Raw genomic sequence first — 22,744 nt, 5'->3', positions numbered from 1 at the left:
ATAACTTGCCAACTCAGGTACATAATCATCCTGCATACTGTCTCCCCCTTGTCTCTGTAAGTCTTCAGCCCACTGTCTTACTTCTGAGTTTGGAACTATTTGATTTGAACACTTTTTATCCATAGATGAAGGTTTTCCAATGAGACGATTAACTTGAAGATCAATACCTTTTATCCTGTATGATGCTATGCAAACAACAAAAATAAAAGAACACATAAAAAGAAATGAATTAGTTCACATAATAAAGGAAAAAATTCATTTAATAATAATGTCTACCTAAATATTTCTATTTAGACATGCTTTCTACATACTTTAATTCACATACAATTTATTCAGCAAGAAAATAAATAAATAAATTAAAAGGAAAAAGTTAGAATTCATTTCTCCTTTGTGTACACCTATTTTGGACAAAATTTCGGCATGGTTTCAGATCGGAAGAGTTTCTAGGGTTTATTATATGCAGAGTTTCAGATCTAAGAATAAAGGAACCTGAATTGTCCTTGTTAGTGCCCCCTTGGGCAGCTAACCGTCAATCCTAGTCCATCACAGACTAAAGTGGATCAAGTTCAATTCGAGGGGATACACTTCTCTATGCCTGACACGGAGAATAAATTCTCACGAAGACATAGGGTATATGAACCTCGAAAGCTACTTGCTAGGTCTGACACGGAGAATAAATTCTCACGAAGACGTCGCTTTCACTCCCACTTAAAAGGGGCAAGCTTGATTATAAAGCTTATGTTATGCAATACAAGTGGTGTGTGTGAGGCGAAATTTTCAAACCTCTGACAAATAAAATAAAAATGAAATTTAATACTTAAAAAATAAAATAAAACATTAATAAAATAGTATATATATAAATATTGTGAAAATAATAAGTATATATAGAAATTTGGAAAAGAAAGAATTATAAATTAAATATATGAATTTTTAATTTCTAATTAATAGAGACAATTTGTAATTGATTTTAAAGTTTGACCAGGTCCCCAGCAAAGTCGCCAAGCCGTCGTAACCGGTTTTTTCCCGGGCACGAAATTTTACTTGGCGGAAAAAATAGAATGAATAAATAATGAGTATGATTAAAAGAAATTTTTGGGGAGTCGCCATTGACCTTTTTTGGGTTAAGTAGGTCAAATACCTAAAAACAATCTTTTAAAATAGTTTTTAAGAAAACATAATTTAAAATATAAAACTGATCTGCGTATAACAAAAACTTTTAATAAAAAAAATTCGTGGTCGATTACGTTTGGGGAAAGATTAGCACCCCCACAACGCCCAAAATTGGTACTTATTAATTATAAATTGTCTCTATTATCAGAAATTTATAAATTCAAAGATATATTTAATTTATAATATTGTTATTTCGAATTTATAATTTTATGAAATTCTATTAATTTTTATATGTAAATAAGATATTTATTTATTTAGAAATATCAGAAAATGACTTCTAGGTGCTTTAAGACAGCTCTTTCCTTTGATATTAAAAAATAAATAAATATTAATAAAATATTTCTTAAAAATTAATATATATTTTATAGGATTAAAATATCAGAAAACGGACTTCTAGATACTTTAAGACAGTCATTTTCTTTAATATTATTAAAATAGGATAAAAATAATTTATATAAAGGATTTTAATAAAAAGTAAAATAAAACAAATAAATATTATTTATTATATATATTTATAATAATAATAATATTTTAAATATATTAATAATAAACATATAAAATTTAAACAATAACTAAAATAAATGAAAGCAAAAATAAACAAAACTAATAATTTAAAGTTAATGACTAAATTAGAATATATTAAAATTAAATATCTAATTCGCAATTAATTTATTTAAAATTTTAGTGTCTAATCATGCTATTTTACCCATTTATTAATTTAGTGATTAAATTAATATTATATAGCATTCACATATTAAATTAAAACAAATTAAAACATGCTATTCGAGACTAAAATATTATTTAACAAAATTATAACGGTTATTTCGGTCATTTTACCTAAAATTGTATATAAGTAAATTAATGACTAAATTATAAGATAAACAAATTAAGAGGCCAAATTAAAAAGATTATAAAGTTGATTCCAGTGACTATAATGTAAAATTACAAAACTAATAGTTTGCGGACGAGGTTTAACCTTTAATAAATTACAAACAGACCTCTTCCCAAAACGGTGGCATTCAGGGAGGGGTATTTAAGCCCCAAACCATACGGCCTTAAGGCCATTTTTTTCATTTCCCTCTTTCACTTTCTCTCTCTAACTGAGAGAGAATAACAAATTCTCTCGCTTCTCTCTAGTTTCCCTCACCGGAGGGAAGCTGGTCATCGGCCGGCAGTCTTGCGCTGCCGCCAACCTCTACTGCCGGCCACCGTACGTGGTGGCCGGAAATCATCAAATACTCCCACATAATAGATCCGAGTGATCTAAAACCGAAACTAACCCTCGTTTACCCTAAAAAGCTTCCTATTTACATAGATCTACAAAAAATACCTTCGGTGTTTTGGTTTTCTGACGAGATTTGGAGGCTTCGGTGACTGACTCTTCGGTAAGGTTTATTTCTATTTTTTTTCGTGGTTTTGTTGTTGTTTGGTTCGTTGTTGTTTGGTTCCCCGTCCTTGTCCAGCTTTTTCTTCTTTTTGCAGGTGTAGTCATATAGCTTCGAGGAGGCTTTCGTCGGACCGGTCAATAGGGGAAGCTTTGGTGGTTCACCAAACTATGTGGCGACTCACCATATAGCAGAGACGTGGACGGCCGGCGTAGACCTTCTGGAGACTTCGGTTGGGCAGCAACAGATGGAACGTTGGCGTGGAAACAGCAGAGGCGGCGGCTGGGACGTGGCCCTAGGGTATGAGGGTTTGTATCTAGAAGGCTGTGGGTCGTTGGATCAAGCCAGATCCAACTGCTGAGAAGAGGAGCGGCGGCTGGAGCTGAGATCAAACCCTAAATAGGTTTTAGGGTTTCTGTTAGGTTTGGGCCAGTCTGTTTTGTTTGTAACTAGGCCGGTCTAGTTTTGATTGGGCCTATTTGTAAATAATATTTTATTATTAATAATAATAATATAAAATAATATAAATAATAATAATAAATAATAATAATAATAAAATAAATAATAGAAAAACCATATGGAAAAAAAACTAGTGTCTTCAGTGAGGACTGAGGATAAAGAAAACGTAAACAATGGGTTGTTGGCTACTTCGGCTGATCGAAATGATTTGTCCATTTATGCCATTTGTGGCATGGGTGGACTTGGAAAGACTACTCTTGCTCAACTGTCTTGACCAAAGTTGCTCTTATCATGGCCACTCTTCCTATATACCATTTGGACTATCTGTCGGACAACAATTCTTGGTTTCTCTTCAAGCAGCTTTCGTTTCTGATGGAAAGCGAGGGGGGATACAAATGATTGGCAAGAATCGGGAAGCAAATTGTTCAAAAGTGCGGAGGGGTTCCTTTGGCCCTAAAAGCTCTTGGAAGTATGCTGCGGTTTAAGCATAGAGAAAGTGAGATCTGGGAGTTACAGGATGATGGGGGTGGCATTCTACCTGTCTTGAGATTAAGATATGACAACCTACCATCATATTCAAGGCAGTGTTTTGCGTATTGCTCAATATTCCCGAAAGACTGTGAAATGGATAAATCTCAGTTGATAGAGTTATGGATAGCAAATGGATTTGTTCCTTGCAGAGGACGAAGGGATTTGCATGAAATTGGATATGAGATTTTTCTCGAGTTAACTTGGAGGTCGTCCTTTCAAGAAGTTAGAGAAGGTAATGATGGTACGGTGACATGTAAAATGCATGATCTTGTCTATGACCTTGCAATTTCTATACTGAGATTCGAATGCTATATGTTCGGCAACAATGAGTGTTTTGAGTCTCTGAAAAAGATTCGACACCTACATATTCCCATTCGATATGCGCTTCCTCGCCATTTGGAAAGGGTTCTTGCAGACTGTTGACGAAAACGGGTAAAGAAAACGAAAGAACACGAGAATTTTACGAGGTTCGGCAATGTGCTTACGTCCTCGGTGCCTAGGCGGTGCTAGAAGTTTTATTCAAATGATATTTTAGGTCTAGGTTACATCTCTATTTATAATAGAAAACCCTGGTACATAATTACAAAATCAACCCTGTACCGTACCGCGGGGCTGCGCCCCCACACCCCCAACCCACATAATTCGTAACCCCACAACGAGACCTTTTATGAGCCATACATAACAAATCTCCACCTTGGCGAATATCCTGCCCCTTGGAAACTTCAATGTGGGTTGGGTTACCTTGCTTCTTTAACAACTCGAAACATTCAACAAGTCCAAGCAATGCTTGAACTTGTCTGTCGTAACTAGCTTGGTGAACATATCAGCGGCATTCTCATCAGTATGTACCTTCTGAAACAAAACCTCTCCAGATGCAACCAACTCTCTGATCTTGTGGAACCTTACATCAATATGTTTAGTTCTAGCACGATACACCTGATTCTTAGCCAAGTGAATAGCACTTTGATTATCACAAAGCAACTGAACTCCACCTTGTTGAACACCCAACTCCTTCACTAAACCAGTAAGCCATAAAGCTTCTTTGCAGCTTCAGCCGCTGCCATGTATTCAGCTTCAGTTGTAGATAGTGCCACGACAGATTGAACAGTAGACTTCCAGCAAATAGGCCCTCCACCAAGAGTAAACACATACCCTGTCGTAGATCTTCTATTATCCAAGTCACCTGCATAATCTGAATCCACATATCCTACAACCAAAGGATTATCCCGCTGACTCCCAAAAACAATTCCATGTCCCACAGTACCCTTTAAGTACCGAAAGATCCACTTGACTGCATCCCAATGTTGCTTACCAGGTTTAGACATGTACTTACAAACTTGACTAACAGCATGAGCTAAATCAGGACGAGTACATACCATCGCATACATCAAGCAGCCAACAGCATTAGAATACGGAACCTTTGCCATATTTTCAGCTTCCTTATCTGTCTTAGGGCACTGTTCTGATGAGAGCTTAAAGTGATTCGCCAATGGAGTGCTAACTGGTTTCGCGCTGCTCATCGCAAACCTTTCTAGCATTTTCTCAACATAACCCCGTTGAGATAGCCGCAGTTTCCTTGAGTCTCTGTCCCTGCAAATTTCCATTCCAAGAATTTTCTTTGCAGCAGCTAAATCTTTCATATCAAATTCCTGACTCAATAAAGTTTTCAAACCGATAACATCATCCATGTTCTTCGCAGCAATCAACATATCATCAACATACAGTAATAGAAAAATAAAAGAACCATCATCAAGGCTCTTAACATAGACACAACAATCATACTCACATCGGTTGTAGCCAATCTTGATCATATAGGAGTCAAACCGTTTATACCACTGTCTCGGAGACTGTTTTAACCCGTACAAAGATTTCTTCAATCTGCAAACTAAATGCTCGTTTCCAGGTTGAGTGAAACCTTCAGGTTGCCGCATGTAGATCTGCTCCTCTAAATCACCATGCAAAAAAGCAGTTTTAACATCCATCTGCTCTAAATGCAAATCCCAACTAGCCACCAATGCAAGTACTGCTCGGATTGAAGTGTGCCTGACCACAGGAGAAAAGATTTCATCATAATCAACTCCTTTCTGCTGTGAAAAACCCTTCGCTACCAAACGAGCCTTGAACTTCTCCCCCTCTTTTTCTGTTACTGCTGGTTTCTTCTTATACACCCATTTGCAACCAATCGGCTTCTTACCCTCAGGAAGGGGAACTAACTCCCATGTGCGATTGTGATTCAAAGACTCCATCTCCTCAACCATGGCTGCCATCCACTTGTCGTTTTCCTGACTAGTAACGGCATCATGAAAAGTAACTGGATCATCACTGCTAACAGTAAGTGCAAAAGATACCAAGTCTTCAAAACTCAATCTGTTCGGAGGCTTTATATTCGTCAGTCTCACCCTGTCTCTGGCGAGACTATAATCCTGCAAATCATCCGTAGTGGAACCACCAGAAGTCGGTTGAGAAGTTTCTGGTTTCTCAACTGGAAACTGCTCGAAATCTACCACTGTCGTGTCTTGCTTCTGCTGCAACATAGACTGTTCATCAAAAACGACATCTCTACTAATCACAACTTTCTTCGTAACTGGATCCCAGAACTTGAATCCTTTGACACCTTTCTTGTAACCCAGAAAAATGCACTCCTTCGATTTTGCATCAAGTTTGGATCTCTCATCAGCAGGTACATGCACATAAGCAGGACAACCAAAAATCCGTAAGTTATCAAAACTAACATCATGACCAGTCCATACCTCTTCTGCAACTTTCCCAGCCAGCGATGCCCTTGGCGATCTGTTGATAAGGTAACACGCCATGTTAACAGCCTCAGCCCAGAAGTGTTTGGGAAGCCCCGCATTCAACCGCAAACATCTGGCTCTTTCATTCAACGACCTGTTCATTCGTTCCGCAACACCATTCTGTTGTGGTGTCTTGCGCACTGTAAAATGCCTCTGAATCCCATGCTCCTTACAGAATTGTAGGAACTGTGAATCTGTGTACTCCGTACCATTATCAGACCGCAAACACTTGATTTTTCGTCCTGTTTGGTTTTCTACCTCAGCTTTCCACAGCTTGAACTTCTCAAAACTTCAGATTTCTGTTTCAAAAAATACACCCAAACTTTCCGTGAAAAATCATCAATAAAAGTAACATAGTACCTAGATCCACCCAAAGACGATGTCGTGGAAGGCCCCCATACATCAGAATGCACATAATCAAGAATCCCTTGAGTTGTGTGCTTCGCAGTCTTGAAACGGACTTTAGTCTGTTTACCAAGAACACAATACTTTCAAAAATCGAGCTTACAGCTTTTGACACCATGCAACAAGTTTCTCTTGTGTAATTCTGCCATACCACGTTCACTAAGATGAGCAAGGCGCATATGCCACAATTTTGTCGTATCATCACAGAACTCAACAGAGTGAACTCCACCTGCAACGGTACTCCCTAACAATCTGTAGATATTCCCTGCAGTCATCTTGCCTTTCATCACAGTCAATGCTCCTTTAACAATCCGAATGGTTTCCCTATCCTCGTCAGCCTTAGGGATAAAACCATTCTTGTGCAAAGTGCCCAAGGAAATCAAATTCTTCTTCAAGTCTGGGATATGTCGAACACCACTCAACGTCCGAACGGAGCCATCGTGCATCTTAATTCTGACATCACCAATACCAACAATATTGCAACATCGATCATCACCCAAATAAACCGAACCAGAATTAACCGGCCTGTATGTCGAAAACCATTCCCTATTTGGCGTGATGTGATAAGAACATCCAGAATCAAGAATCCAAGCATCCGTCAATTGTGTCATTGAAATAGAAAGCATATCACCCTCACTGCAATCAGAAGTATCATCCTCGACCACGTTCACAGACTTGGATGAGCCATCACGCTTCTCATCGGTCTGCTTTTTCAACTTCGGACAGTCTCGCTTCATATGTCCCGCCTCCTTGCACTTGTAACAGTGAATCGTCTTCTTATCCCTGGATTTGGATCTGGAATTCCGCTTCCCGGACCCTGCCTTCTCTGGCTTCCGTCCACGATCTCGGTTACCCTTGACATATAAGCTATCAGCTTGAGAGCTTTCCCCTACATTCTGCTTCCGCTGGTTGTGAGCCAACAAGGCTGCAGTAATCTCCTCAACGTTGATAGTCTCTTTCCCATATGTAAGAGTAGTCACCATGTGTTCGTAAGAGGAAGGCAACGAACACAACAGAATCATCGCTCTGTCTTCATCCTCAATTTTCACATCAAGCCGAGCCAGATCAGAAACGATTTGATTGAAGACATTCACGTGTTGCGCCAAATCGTGATCGTCCTGCATCTTCAGCCCATACAGCCGCTGCTTCAGATACAGTTTTGTCGTTAAGGATTTGGACATAAACTGACTTTCCAACTTCCTCCAAATTTCGTCTGGAGACGATAGATGTATGACGTGATACATGACCTCGTCCGCCAAGCATAATCGTATGGTTCCTGCCGCTCGCTGCTGCAATTCTTCCCAATCTTCCTCATCCATCGACGCCGGCTTTGTAGGTCGCAAAGCCTTCAAGATCCCTTGCTGCGCCAATAGATCATTCACCCTTGTTTGCCATAATCCGAAGTTACCCTGACCATCGAATTTCGCGACTTCGAATTTTGCTCCTGACATCTCTGATACCAATTGTTGACGAAAACGGGTAAAGAAAACGAAAGAACACGAGAATTTTACGAGGTTCGGCAATGTGCTTACGTCCTCGGTGCCTAGGCGGTGCTAGAAGTTTTATTCAAATGATATTTTAGGTCTAGGTTACATCTCTATTTATAATAGAAAACCCTGGTACATAATTACAAAATCAACCCTGTACCGTACCGCGGGGCTGCGCCCCCACACCCCCAACCCACATAATTCGTAACCCCACAACGAGACCTTTTATGAGCCATACATAACACAGACAAAGAACGGAATCTCATCAAAAGCTCCGTCAGTGCGGTCACTCATTCTTGGTGGCATTTGTCTGACAGAATCCAATTTCCCTTCTTTGAAACATGTGAGAGCATTGGACTGCGGTATACATGGATTGCCAAAGTCGCTAGGAAAGATGGTACACCTTAGATATTTAAATGCACGTTCTCACGGAAGCTTAAGCATCACAAGAATTCCGAATTCCTTTTGTAACTTGGTGCACTTGACATATTTGAACTTATCTTACTCTAGCATTAGAAGGAGTTGTGGAATAGGCGAGCTTAAAGAGTTAAACCTCGGAAAGGAGTTCTCTAAAGGAACTGGATAATGTGGCACGTTCAACAGAAGCCAAAAGTGCCAACTTGATAAGGAAGTCGAATCTCTGATTGTTGAGTTTGATCTGGGGAAAGAATGCAAGGGAATTTCCAGATAACGAAGAAGTGGTTCTTGTCTGTCCCAACCTCATTCTAATTTGGAGTATTTACGAATAAGCTGTTATCAAGGTCTAAGGCTTCCTGATTGGTTGATTGATTTACTGAATCTGGTATCAGTTAAGCTTGATCAGTGTAAAAGATGTTCACATCTTCTACCTCTAGGGGAACTACCGTTGCTCAAGTTTCTTAAAATAAGGGGAATGGATGCTGTGAAGTGCATTAACAATGAATTTTATGGAAATGTGGTTAATCCATCCCCATCATTGGAGGAACTCTATTTTGACTCGCTACCTATGTTGGAGAAATGGAAAACAGTCGACGGAAGGGGGGATTTTCCTCGTCTACAAATCTTGATTTTCAGGAAATGCCCTCGGTTAATTGAATTGCCAAGATTTCCAACCCTCAAAAAGCTTCGAATTTCGACAAGGAACAACTACTTCAGTCTTGTCCGCCTCGATCTTGGTTCACTCGAGATCCCTGTCCTTTCTAGCTTGACAATTTTTCCCAGTGGTTTATTGCAAAATCACACACCTTGAGGAGTTGACGATAGAATCCTTACCCGATCTCAAGTCTGTCAAATAAGCTAGATAATCTATCTATGCTTAAACACTTGAGCATTAGCTGCTGCGACAAGGTTGAAGACATCCCAGAAGCTATCCAAAACCTCAATGCTTTAGAGAGTTTGGCTTTAAGTGAGTGTCATAGTCTTGTTTCGTTTCCTGGTAATGGATTCCATTGCTCGCCTTCAATCCGTGTCCTGAGATTATGTCGTGCGATAGATTTGCCTCTTTATCTGAAGGAGTCATTCGTTTGACACATCTTGCGGAGTTGTCACTTGTTGATTGTCCCATGTTGAATTCCTTACCGCCAGAAATCCAGCATCTAAATGCTCTTCGAAAACTGAATATTAGTCGGTGTGATGGATTAACTTCTGTTCCGAACCATATAGAACACCTCACTTCACTTTTCGAGTTGACTTTAGAACGTTGTCATAATCTGACGTCATTGCCTGAGGGCCTAAAGAGTCTCACAACACTTAAAAAACTAACCATTTGGGCATGCTTGCGTTTGGAGAACCGTTGCTAGAAAGAGAGAGGAGATGATTGGCCCTACATAGCTCACATTCCTTCCATTCAGATCAGGACTCATGATGAACTATGCCACTGTGGACGACCAGGATCCCATGGCAGCTATGTTGCACTGATACGGATACGGGGACGGATACGGGAACGGGGACAGGAAACGGCAATTTCTAAAATTACAGGGTACGGGGACGGCAAGGGTACGGCATATAAAATAATTTTAAAATTACAAATATATATAAAAATTATAAATAAAGTCAAATATCAAGACTCAAACAAGTAAAATCCTAATATTGGAGCATTTTTTAAAATTATAAATATATATAAAAATCATAAATAGAGTTCATATTTGGATAGCAATGAGCTCACCCCATTTCTTGGCAATGCTTTGAAAGGTTGAATGGTTCCACGCAAACGGTGGAAGCCCTTTACACGAGAGCCATGCACGTCTGCTATTGCACTGCACATTTTCAGACCAAACTTCAACCTTCTCAGAACATATTTCCAACGCCTGCATCTGATTTTTTATTAAAAAAATTATATTTATTTTATAACCAAATGCATAACAAAAATCTCGTTTCTTCTTTTTTCACAATTACTAGCGCGAAATATATAAAAAGTTTAGAATGGAGAGAGGAGGGGCATGACTGTCATTACAGAGCTATACCAATAATAGTAATTCAGACGGGGATTCAAACTTGCTGTAAAGCTAGAAAAACTCTCCCCTGCAGAGGGTTAAAAATACAGCAAGCTCAACCTCGCCCCTCGGCATAAAATATATGGGTTTCTTCTAATTCTTCTTCGTTTAAACTTCTAGTTTTGTTGATAATTTTTTCCATCTTTGATTTAATCATACCTGGGAGGGGAAAAGGGACCTTTTTTTTAGATCCCCTGTTTTTCTCATATTTGACTCCCCTGTTTTATTTTAGAGTACAAAGAAAAATATATGGAGGAAATCGAGTATCCTTTTGGATTCAACAGTGGTGTTGATATTGGGTCTTCCCTGTTCCAGCTGATATTATCGGGTGGCTCAAATTACAAATACCCTAGATTCAATCTTCTCTCATTGTCCACCATCCACGACCATCACCACCACCGAGCCATTAGGCTCTTCAGTCTATCTCCGCCTGTGAGACCTGCTTCAAAAGTTCAGTCTATCTTCGTCAATGGAACCTGGGGACGCATGTGCTAGTCACATGTCGTCCCCGAAACGTCCTCAGTGAAAACCGAAACGTCCCCCGTATTGTTCGGACGTACCCTGCCACAGTGGCACGCCCCCGGTACGTACCCCGACCGTCCCCGTACCAGGGACGTTTCCGGTACTTGAAACGCCCTTCCTCTGCCGTCCCCGTGCAACATAGCATGGCAGTATCTGAAGAAGGTAAACTTTTCCTTTTAGTTACACATGCAGTTTTACTTTGAATTTCTTTTAGACTTGAACTTATCTTTGCTCTCATATATCACTTGATTATCGTCTTGAAATGGTTGATCCAAAGCCACTCTTTAAACAGTGCTTCTTGTCATGTTATTTCACGTTACTCGATTAGGATGTGAGCGCCAGATATATTATCTGTCTGGCCGAGATGAAAAAAGAAGAGGAAGCATACTTCACTGTTTTTATTGGACTTGGCATATTTTGCAGGTTTGGTGATTGGACTTACGGCCTCTCAAGCAAGTTTTTGAAATGTAAACCTGATTCATGAAGCTAATGGATGACTGAAAATGGAGTTTGTAGGGCACATGATACATGCACCAGAGTACAAAATACATGTTTCTTTGGACTAATGTTTCTACTCAAACCTATTAGAAAAACAAAATCTCAAATATTCAAAGCATATCTATTTGGTAAGCATAATGTGAATGAATCATTAAACGATTCTAATGTTGCTCCTTTTAATGTTTTAGATTTGATACATGCATCGCAAGGCTCACATCAAAGGAAGAAGTAATAACTCTTCCAAATGATCCACTCATCCAAGCCTTGGAAAAGAAGATTAGAACAGCAACAGACTTGCGACAACTTTTTGAATGAGATCCTAATCTTATTTGATCAACATGTTTTATGGATATATAACCGTATGTCTCTTAGCTTTCCAACAGTTCTTGAATCGCATCAATCCGATATCGGAAACTCAATATACGTTCATTTTAGTGAAGACAACACATGTAGAAATTTATATACGAGATTAATATGTGATTTTGTAAATATTACGAATTTTCAATATTTATATTAATTATTTTTAATATAATTTAATATAGGATAATGTATTATCTTTTAGGATTATATTTATTATTTTATTAGGAATTAAGGTTGAGTTAAAACATTAATTTTAGTTATTATTGTTATATTAGGAATTAGAGTTAAGACATGTTTAGTTTGTTATTATTTTATTCATTAGTTATTTAAGACCTTTAGAACTTAGCCCTATATAAAGGAGGTTTCATTTAACTTTGTGAAAAGTAGATTTCTTTGATTAATAATACAACGAGAGTTCGTTTTTGCAAGTGTTGATTGCCTTGAGGGAGATTAATCTTCACACTTCAATTTGCCTTTTCATCGAGACTAGGAGGGTTGGTTAGAGCCGTATTGTCGAGTTTGTCTTTTCATTGCGACTAGGAGGGTTCGATAGGACATTTATTCATCTATTTTCCACAAATCCATTCTCACCATCATCATCTTCACCGTTCACCTTCGTATGGGAGTCACCTTCTACTATTCATCCCCCTTTGTACTTCATCGAGTCTAGAGCTTTCTAGGTTTAATTCTTCAACAAATGTGGCTCTCTTATGAAGGTGAACGGTAAAGAAGATGATGGTGAGGATGGATTTGTAGAAAATAGATAGATAAGTGTCCAATCGATCCCTCCTAATCGCAATGAAAAGGCAAACTCGATAATATGACTCTAAGTGTCCTATCGAACCCTCCTAGTCGCGATGAAAAGGCAAATTGAAGTGTGAAGATTAATCTCTCTCACAAGAATTTGAAAGAACTCCAGGAGAAGAAGCTTCAAAGGCACAATACAATCAACACTTGCAGAAAATGAACTCTTGTTGTATTATTAATCAAAGAAATTTGCCTTTCAAAAAGTTAAATGAAGCCTAATTTATATAGGGGTTGAGTTCTAAAATTCCTAAATAACTAATGAATAAAATAATAACAAACTAAACATGATTTAACTCTAATTCCTAATATAATAATAATAACTAAAATATCGGATTGATGCGATTCAAGAACCGTTGGAAAGATAAAAGATAGACGGTTGTATATCCAGAATACACATCTGTGCGTCATTGCTGTTATCTGCGTCCAACATAAACTGCATCATGTATTCTTTATTACATTTACTTCACAATGCATGTTTTCTTAGATTATGTTACTCGGACTATATGGTATTCTGTCCGTATATAGTTTTCAATTATTATGTATTTAAATAAATTCTAAAATATTAGTAATGGATTTTATAAAGATTTTAAATTTTATTGTATTTTAATTATATATATGGCTTCGATTGTAAATCTCAACTGTGGGGAGGCTCCATTTAGCGAGCAGAATATCAGAGTTGGATTTGATAATCGTCTGACGACTGAGGATAGAAATAGAAAAAAGGAAAAGTTCAAAGTTTTGGGTTAATTTTACAATGTCAGGGAGAGTTTTTTTCTTGCATAAAAAAACTGAGAAAGCATAAGAGGAAACAAACAAAGGACTTCAATTTGGTGGCTTTTGTTACTGGAATGGTGAATTGGGCGGAGACGGTGTAATGGCTAGGATTCATTTTGGTTAGGAGAAAATAAATAATTTTTCTTTTTGAAGAGGATCATATGGGAAAAAAGATTTAACTGAATTTATATTTTAATTAAAGAACAAGGGTTAATTAGAAATTAACCTCTTTTGTTAATGTGTCACGATATTAATATAACGATAGTTAGTGTTCGAATGAACATTTTGTGATTAATTGATAATATATGTGATCAAAATATAACTTCTAAAAGTTAGGTGATAAAAATCAGAAAAAGTAAAATAAAATGATAGTTAGTATAACAACAACAACAACAAAACCCAATTCCCATATGCAATGGGGGTAAGGGGGAGGTAGGGTAGTAGGCTGCCCCCAACGCCAGGTTGAGAGTAGCTTCCGTGGAAGACTTCCGGCAGTCAGAAAATTAAAAATATAGATAAAATGCAAAGCATGTATAAATAAATACATAAATACATAGTTGAACAATATTCATATGCAGTCATAAATATCATTAATATTATATGCGCGTTCGAAACGGGAAGTAATCCCTGCAAATAAATCCCTGCGAAAAAATCTCTGCATATAGACAGAAACGTAAGACCCGACTAAATTTAAAAGTGAAGAGAATATTTCACAGAAGTCCATGATAGCAAGCCCAGTTCTAAGCATACATAAATACCAATAACAGAAACGTATAAAAAGTAGAATTCATGGAAATTACTACAAAGGCATTAAAAGAAGACAAAGATGATACACCCGAGAGATGTGACCCATACTACTCGACTACCCTAGTCTTTAGTCTCCATACTTTCCTATCAGAGGTCATGTCCTCGGTAAGGGCTAAATCCATCAAATCAGATCTCAAGCAGTCTTCCCACTTCCGCCTTGGTCGTCCTCTCCTTCTGGTACCGTCGACTGTAATCGACTCTACCCTCCTGACCGCATCCGACGGTAGTCGCCTAAGGACATGCCCAAACCACCGTAGTCTTTCTTCCCTCAATTTTTCAGAAACATGCACCACCCCAAGGACATCCTAATAGTAGAGTTTGTTGTCATATCCCACAGAGTCCTACCGCATGTCCATCGAAGCATTCTCATTTCTGCAACCTCTATCCTCCTTACATGATCCTTCTTGGTTGCCCAACATTCTGATCCATACAACAACGCTGGTCTTATTGCCATTCTATAAAATTTTCCCTTAAGTTTTAGAGGCACCTTCTTGTCACACAAAACTCCAGTAGCAGCCCTCCACTTTAGCCATCCCGCCTTTATACGGTGTGTTACATCATCATCTACACCCCCATCTTTATGTATCATAGACCCTAGGTACTTGAAACAATCCTTTGAGGGGAGAACATGTCCTTCTATGCATACTTCTACATCTTCATCGTTTTGGTCCCCACTGAAGTTTGAACATAAATACTCTGTCTTTTCAATATTGATCCTTAGACCTTTTTCTTCTAAATGATAGTTAGTATAGTTTACCCAAATAATAGTACGTAAATTATAAATTTCATCACTCGCTTCTTCTCTCACTCCTGTTTTGGTCACTAAAATTTAAAAAAAAATTAATTTATTCATTAAACTTTTGATTTGCTCATATCCTCATCACTTTAGTTTTAAGTCATAAATGAAAGGGTGACATGAAAGCCAGTGTGCTTATATGAACTGTTTTTTTTTTATTTACATGGAATCCATGCACTCAGCGGTTCAACATTTGTTTGGTTCCTCATGGAACCCTAGATCAATTCTCATTGTCTCTTATACGACTGTAAATAAGATGAGATATATCGTGAGCTACTCAAGATCGACTCGATCAAAGCTCAATAAATATTTGACTCGAATGGACTCGAGCTCGAGCTCGAGTTCTTAACGAGCCAAAATAAACTACTTGATACTCGACTCGAAAAGCTTGTGAGCAGTTTGAAAATATAATATATTAAGATTTTATTTTTTAAAATTTGTTAATAATATTAACATTTATGTGTTTTTTTAAATATTGTATAAAGTATTCATGTATTTAAAGTTCATATTTGAGTTTTAATTTAAGGTTTTAATCGAGTTAAGTTTAAGGTTTTTTTTTTCTTTTCGAGCTTTTACGAGCTTCGGTTCATGATTTCGAGTTTGAGTCGAGCTCGACTCGGCTCGTTTACAACCCTAGACCCTCTCCTCTCATTATTAATGATTTGTTTTATTTCAATGAGAGGGTGACACGTATCAATCTCTAGAACATAAATATTATTGATTTAAAATAAATTAAAGTTAATTTAACCCTCCAACCAAATACTGACATGTGTCATTTGGTTGAAAGGTTAAATTTATTTTAATTTATTAAATGTAGGATTAAATTGATAAAATATATAAGTAATAGGGACTAAATATATAATTATATTAAAATATGTAACTGTCACATCATCTTATCTGTTAATTATTAAAGACAAGTGGCTTTATTGATAACAATTAAATAGTTAGGTGATCTAATTGATAAAATTGAAAGACCAATGGTAAAAGTAAAATGGTTAAATAGTTGAGTGGTCAATAGTATAATTTATCCTAAATTTTGATTTTTTATTAATAAATTTTGAATTTGAATAAGAATTATAATTTCATATTGACCGAACTTAAATTATAATTTAATAATAGCATTATTTTATTTGAACTTTAATAATTAAATTTATACAATATTAATATAAATTTTTATTTAATTATTATTTTTACGAGTAATAAAATTGACTCCAGGGCGGCTGACCTAGTGGCTTTGGTAAACACACATCATTATTTTGTAATGTGACGTGTGGCAGGTGTTTATTACTACTGGATAATATTCTTTGGGGATTTTTCTTTCAACTATTTTGACTTGACCAAACAAGAAAAGAATAATAATCTCTCCAAATATTCTTTAGAAATTTTGTAATAAATAGAATTTTTAAAGGTATGAGTAGACAAGATTTGATTATAAAAATATTTTTATTTAACTTGATTTTATTCGTAGTTTTATAAAATCAATTCGATTCGAAAAATATTTTAATAAGGTTTGAGTTATAAAACATTACTTGGATAACTTGAAATTTTTAATAACTAGTAGATTAGTTTTCAAGTTCGAATCGAATCCATCAACTCTGCAAAATATATATATATATATATATATATATATATATATATTTATTTATTTATTTATTTATTTATCATATATGAAAAATATATAAGTATATTGTATATGATTATAGAAAACTATTTAAGTTAGAACCAATTAGTTAAGGGTGGGCAAAACTCGACTTGACTCAAATTGACTTCGAGTAGTAATTTCATAAACTCAACTTGACTCGAAAAATTTCAAGTTCAATTCGAGTTGTAAAATGCAACTCGGATAGTAACTCGAATAACTAAAAAATTTTAGTAATTAGTGGACTCTTTTTTAAGTTTAAATCTAGTCTCTTAGCTCTATATGATATATGCATATCATATATGAAAAATATGAAGAAATACATATGTATTGTATATGATTATAAAAAACCATTGAAATTGAAATCAAATAAAATCACAATATTATAAATATTTATAATTAAAATTATACAAAAATTTGAAAATTTGACTCGAATTTTATAAACTCGAATTAACTTAAAAAATTTCAAATCAACTTCAAGTTGTAAAATAGGACTCGTCTGTTGGAAATAGAAACTTCAAAATGAAATCGTTAGCACTAACTGGAAATTAATAAAAAAAATTGAATTCACATTAAGAGGGATGATTTCACGTCTGTTTCCCTCATTTTTTTTTACACAAAAATTGTCTTCTTTCTCTTCACTCTTTGTATTTTTTCCTCTCCAAGAACCAAGCCAACTTGAGAACTTTAAGAGTTCCAAGCACCCATTGTGAATTCTAAGGTAATATTCACAACCTTCATCCTTCAAGCTTTCATTCAAACCCATTTTTGCAAGTTTTGCCTAAGTTTTTCAGAAGCGGGTTTTAGTGGGGTTTAAGGTACTTTGAGCTCTAGCAAGTTTTATGGGATTTGAGTGTCAAGGAAACATTTTTAGCTTTGTTCCAAGAATTTCAATGAGTTTGCAACTCATTTCTCATGTCTTAATTAGTGCAAGAGAAGGGTGAGAGCTCTAAGGCAAGAGGTAAGGAGAAACTCACTCTTGGGTGATTCAAGAACGTTTTCTGTAGCTTTGGATCAAGGTAACACGATTCTAATTTGTCCATTCCACATATAGTTCATTAAATGTGCATGAATGGTATGTTTTGTTCATGTAAGCATGTTATTATCATTTCATCGCATAATTTGTATTTGTGTGTTACAAGCATGAAAGTTGATACCTTTTGACCCCTAAGACATCAAATAAGACTTTAAAAACATTTAATACACTTAGAGGAGTCAATGGGTGAGTTTTGGGAATGATTTTGTGCTCAAAAATAAAGCACCCAGGTCCATTAGTATTGGTAATGTAAGAACAGTATCGATATTGTTCTTCATGAAAGGCAAAAACCAAGTATTTTTCAAGGGCAATATTGATACTCGAGGTCCAATATCGATAATCAGAGGTTGGTAGCGATACTAGCGCTAAGTTTTAGATTACAGAATACCAATTTGGTACCGATACTCATGTGAGTATCAATAATCCCCATTACAGTATCGATATATAACATCCCAAACATCGGGTTAGTGGCCAAATTGTAAAACTTCAGAATTTAGTGACTAAAATAGATAAATTGAAATGTTCAGAGATGTATATGGAAAATTTTGTGTATGATTGAATAGAAAAGAAAGAAGATTGGAAGGGAAAAATGGTCATTTGACCAATAAATGAATTAAAAATCTGATATGGTGAGGATATATACACGTGGAGATTTGAAAAGAAATGGAAAGAAAATATCCAGAGAACTCTTCTTCTTTTTCTTCTTTCAGCCGTACCATAACAAAGGTGAGTTTTCTTGTGAGTTGATTATTCGTTGAATTTAAGTTTGGTTTATGATCCTTAGATGATACTTAAGCTTAAGGAAAACTTAAGTTGTCTTAAAACTATAAGATGAAGGAGTTAGGAATGATTAAAGATAAGGGGTCTCTAAATGAAATCTTGGAAGAGAGTTAGTAATTAAAGTTTGAGAATGAATTTGACTTGTCATCAGCTAAATTAAGAAGTATGAAGTGTTAGAATGGAAATTAGAACATGTTGAAAAATTGATAGGATTCTTGATTTTAATATATAAGATGAGATTTTGAAGATAAAGGTGTGTTATATGAATATAAATCGATTTAAGTATGTGTATTTGAGTTTAAGAGTATGGAAGAGATTAAGGAATGAAGGGTTTAAGTTGATATGGGTAAATTTTGGGTTTAAAAAAATAATTTATAGGTTATGAGTATCGGTAATGATTCATTCAGTACCGATACTTCAAAGGAAATAGAGTGATAGTTGGAGCAGGGGTATCGATATTGGTTGAACAATATCGATACCATAAAAATTGGACAAGTTATTCAAGGGGTATCGATACCTAAAAGATAGTTTCGATACCAAGGGTACTGATACCATAGGTCTAGTATCAATACCATTTTGAAGTAAGAATTCCAGAACCGGGAAAGGGTATCGATACCTAGCCTTGGTATCAATACTAAAGATAGGGAAGTATCGGTACCATACCTTGGGTACCGATACTACTAAAAAGGGAAAATTGTATAAAGCCTTTCTTTTAACTTGGATTATTAAGGATCGAATTATGATACTCAGAATTCTGATATGCATATCAATTGTTTGATTGTGTAGATATTGAGGATAATCAAGTTCCGGAATGATCGAAGAGTTAGAAACGAGCAAAAGAAAGATTAAGTTATAGAAGTTGATTTAGATCAAGTGAGGCTAAGGTGAGTGCATGCTATAGCATAAATATATTTTTATGGAAATAAGACTTGTGATAAGTATATTTCTTATGTATAAATTTCATGGTCCAATAGTTATGAATATGTATATATTATGATCATTATAAGTACATGCATAAGTGTTATATGTTTATATGTTTTGATACATGCTATATAATTCATGTGAATATAATCAAATAACATAAGCTATATGACATGATATAAATGATTATATGTCCATCTGATACATGATATCTGATAAGAAATATGTGATCATAAGAGAAATTACATGAGTACATGAATTAGTGATTATATGGGTATATGGAACATATAAATATTCAAGCCCATGTCATGTGATATGAGAACTGTAGGTATAGTTGGCATACCAAGAGTCGAGGGATTATATGAGGTTCTTCGGGACATATACGAGGTCCTTCAGGGCATACATGAGGTCCTTCGGGACAAATCTTACTTACCACTCAGTGGACCCTTATACGAGCTGTGGTGACAGTTTATGTGCACAACCTCAATGTACTCACATACCTTAAGTTCTCAGTAATGTAGATGGACTTATAAAGATATAAAAAGAATTTATGTTATTATATGCTATCATGTTATCATTTTTTATGATGGATCATATATGACATGATTGAATAATAATATAATATTTGTGATTATATTTGAAATAATTAGATTGCATGTTCATATTTTATGAAATGCATTATTGTATTTTTTTTATGTCTCACTAACTCTGTGACTTAGCGTGTAAGCGTTTTACACGTAGGTACTGAGAAGTAGGAGGATCAGACCTAGGACCTGCAGAACAATATACCTCCACTCGAAGATCAGATCAGAAGTAATTTACAAAATATGTCATTTGTTGTAATTAGTATGTTGGCTTGTAGATAAGTTGTGAATTATATATGTTATGATCGATTTTGTATTATTTTGGTCAAATTGGTGTAAATTAACTAATTTTATGTTAATGAAAGTTTAAATTTCCATGATTTTTATAAGTTGTAAAAGTTTTGAAAAATAAATGTGACACCTCAGATTCGTATCCGGGTCGGGTACGAGTTGGGGGTGTTACATTTAATGGTATCAGATCCATGGTTTAGCTGATTCTAGGCATAAACCGAAGTATATAGTGTCTTTAAATATATACATGCCAACAAAATAGTAAAAACTTCTGATTTGATAGGGTAACGAGTATGTTGTTTTGTTAATAGAACTATATGGTTATGTCTTATTAAATATCCGGACACGATAGCTCCGGAAGTGAAGTAGGAGATTATAGACCTACAGAGAGTAGTAATTCACCTGCTCTGGCCAGGTAAGGAGAAGAACAAACACCTTCTGGAGTGCCTGTGCAAGATCAAGATGTTTTCTTCAGGACTTTGGACGCTATCCTGACGCGTTTGCAACCTCTCGCTCCCTCAACTCAGAGAATGAATGTAGCAAAGGAGTTAAAGGGATTATGAGCTCCTGAGTTTAAAGGTAAAGCCGATGAAGGTCCTATTGCTGCGGACCTTTGGGTCAATGATGTGAAGATAATGTTATATGAACTCCATTGTTCTGATGTGGGGAAGTTATATGGAATGGTCTCCTTGATCCACGGGCAAGTAAGAATTTGGTGGAAAAATGTCACTTTGAGGATGACAAGTGACCAAGTGACATGGTCCTTGTTCTTAGAAGAGTTCAAGCACAAGTATATAAGAAATCAGTTCATTAAGTAGATGAAGCAAGAGTTTTTTAATCTGAAGCAATTGAATCGCACTATGTATGAATACGAGTGCGAGTTTAATAAGTTAAGTCGTTTTGCGGCTGATCTGATTTTGACCGAGAAGAATGCGTGTGAGTGGTTTGTAGAGAACTTGTGCCTGAGATTAAAAAAAATGATGATCGTGTTGAACTTGTCCTCGTTTCAAGAGGTAGTTAAACGTGCTAAAGCTCTGTAGAGAGCTCAAAATAAAAGATTTGGAGTGCAAATAGCCCAAACGTCTAAAAGAGATGGGGCTTCATCAAGTTCTGCACCACCTAAGAGAAGTAAGGATTATGGTTTTCGATCTCAGGTGAGATCTGAGTCGGTGGCATCCTCAGCTAGAGGCTCAAATTAGATGAGTGTTAGACAGACTCAATCAGTAGGGTCTGGTGTTAGGAGAGCAAATCAAGGTCAAGTCAGACAATGTCAGCTCTGTGGAAGAAGCCATACCGGAATATGTCGAGTTATTTCTTGAGTCTGTTTCTGATGTGGGAAAATGGGACATTATATGTGGGATTGTCCATTGAGGGCCGGAGAGCCTGTACAGTCGGAGCGATCCGCTTCAATGTTTCAGAGAGGAAGGGGAAGGGGTAGAGGAAGAAGTCAGCCTGAATCCTATACTCAACAGGAACTACGCTTCACTGCCCGAGTGTATAACATCAAGACCAATGAAAAGCGTGATGATCTGAAGATAATCAGGTACTTTCCTATTATATGATAAATGTGTTGTGGTAATGATTGATTCGGGTTCTACATATTCATAAATTAGTAGTAAATTGGTGAGAGAATTTGGAATTCAGTTAGAAGCCACTAGTAGTGATGTAATAGTGAAAAATCCATTATGACACAATGCTCGGGTAAATAGGGTATGTCGAGGGTGTCCCATACTGATTCAGGGAATTGAATTCCCTACTAATCTGATGGAATTACCCTTTGACGAATTCAAAGTGATACAAGGAATAGACTGGTTATATCGTTATCATGCTAATGTTGATTTTTGACTGAAGATAGTAACGTTGATCAGTTCAGAAGGATTAAAAGTTATAGTGTTCAGTGAAAGATGGAATCCATTGGTAAATGTAATATCTGTGATGTCGACAAAAAAGTTATTGTTACAAGGATGTCAGGGTTTCATTGCTAATGTGATGGACACTAGAACCAAAGAGAAAGGGTTATAAGAGATTTCCATAGTTAGAGAGTTCCCAAATTTATTTCCCTCATAGTTTCCAGGTTTACCTCCGGATAGAGAGGTTGAATTTCAAATAGAAGTCATACTGGGGACAACACCTATTGTAATGGCACCATACAGAATGGCTCCGAAAGAGTTACAAGAATTAAAGATTCAATTATAAGAATTGTTGGATAAAGGATTTATAAGACCA

At 36.2% G+C, this 22,744-nt stretch overlaps 1 long non-coding RNA gene across 1 annotated transcript; it reads left to right on the top strand.

Annotated features, from left to right (window-relative positions):
• Positions 1–3,158: 3,158 nt before the first annotated feature.
• On the top strand, positions 3,159–22,541 carry LOC120139200. The gene is made up of 4 exons (XR_005517602.1): positions 3,159–3,281; positions 11,114–11,121; positions 12,816–12,821; positions 22,529–22,541. It is a non-coding gene; the product is annotated as an uncharacterized LOC120139200 (long non-coding RNA).
• Positions 22,542–22,744: the final 203 nt, after the last annotated feature.

Source organism: Hibiscus syriacus, unplaced genomic scaffold (genome assembly GCF_006381635.1).
Source record: "Hibiscus syriacus cultivar Baekdansim isolate YM2019G1 unplaced genomic scaffold, ASM638163v2 tig00110730_pilon, whole genome shotgun sequence".
NCBI lineage: Eukaryota > Viridiplantae > Streptophyta > Magnoliopsida > Malvales > Malvaceae > Hibiscus > Hibiscus syriacus.
This window is presented reverse-complemented; position numbering and strand designations above follow the sequence as displayed.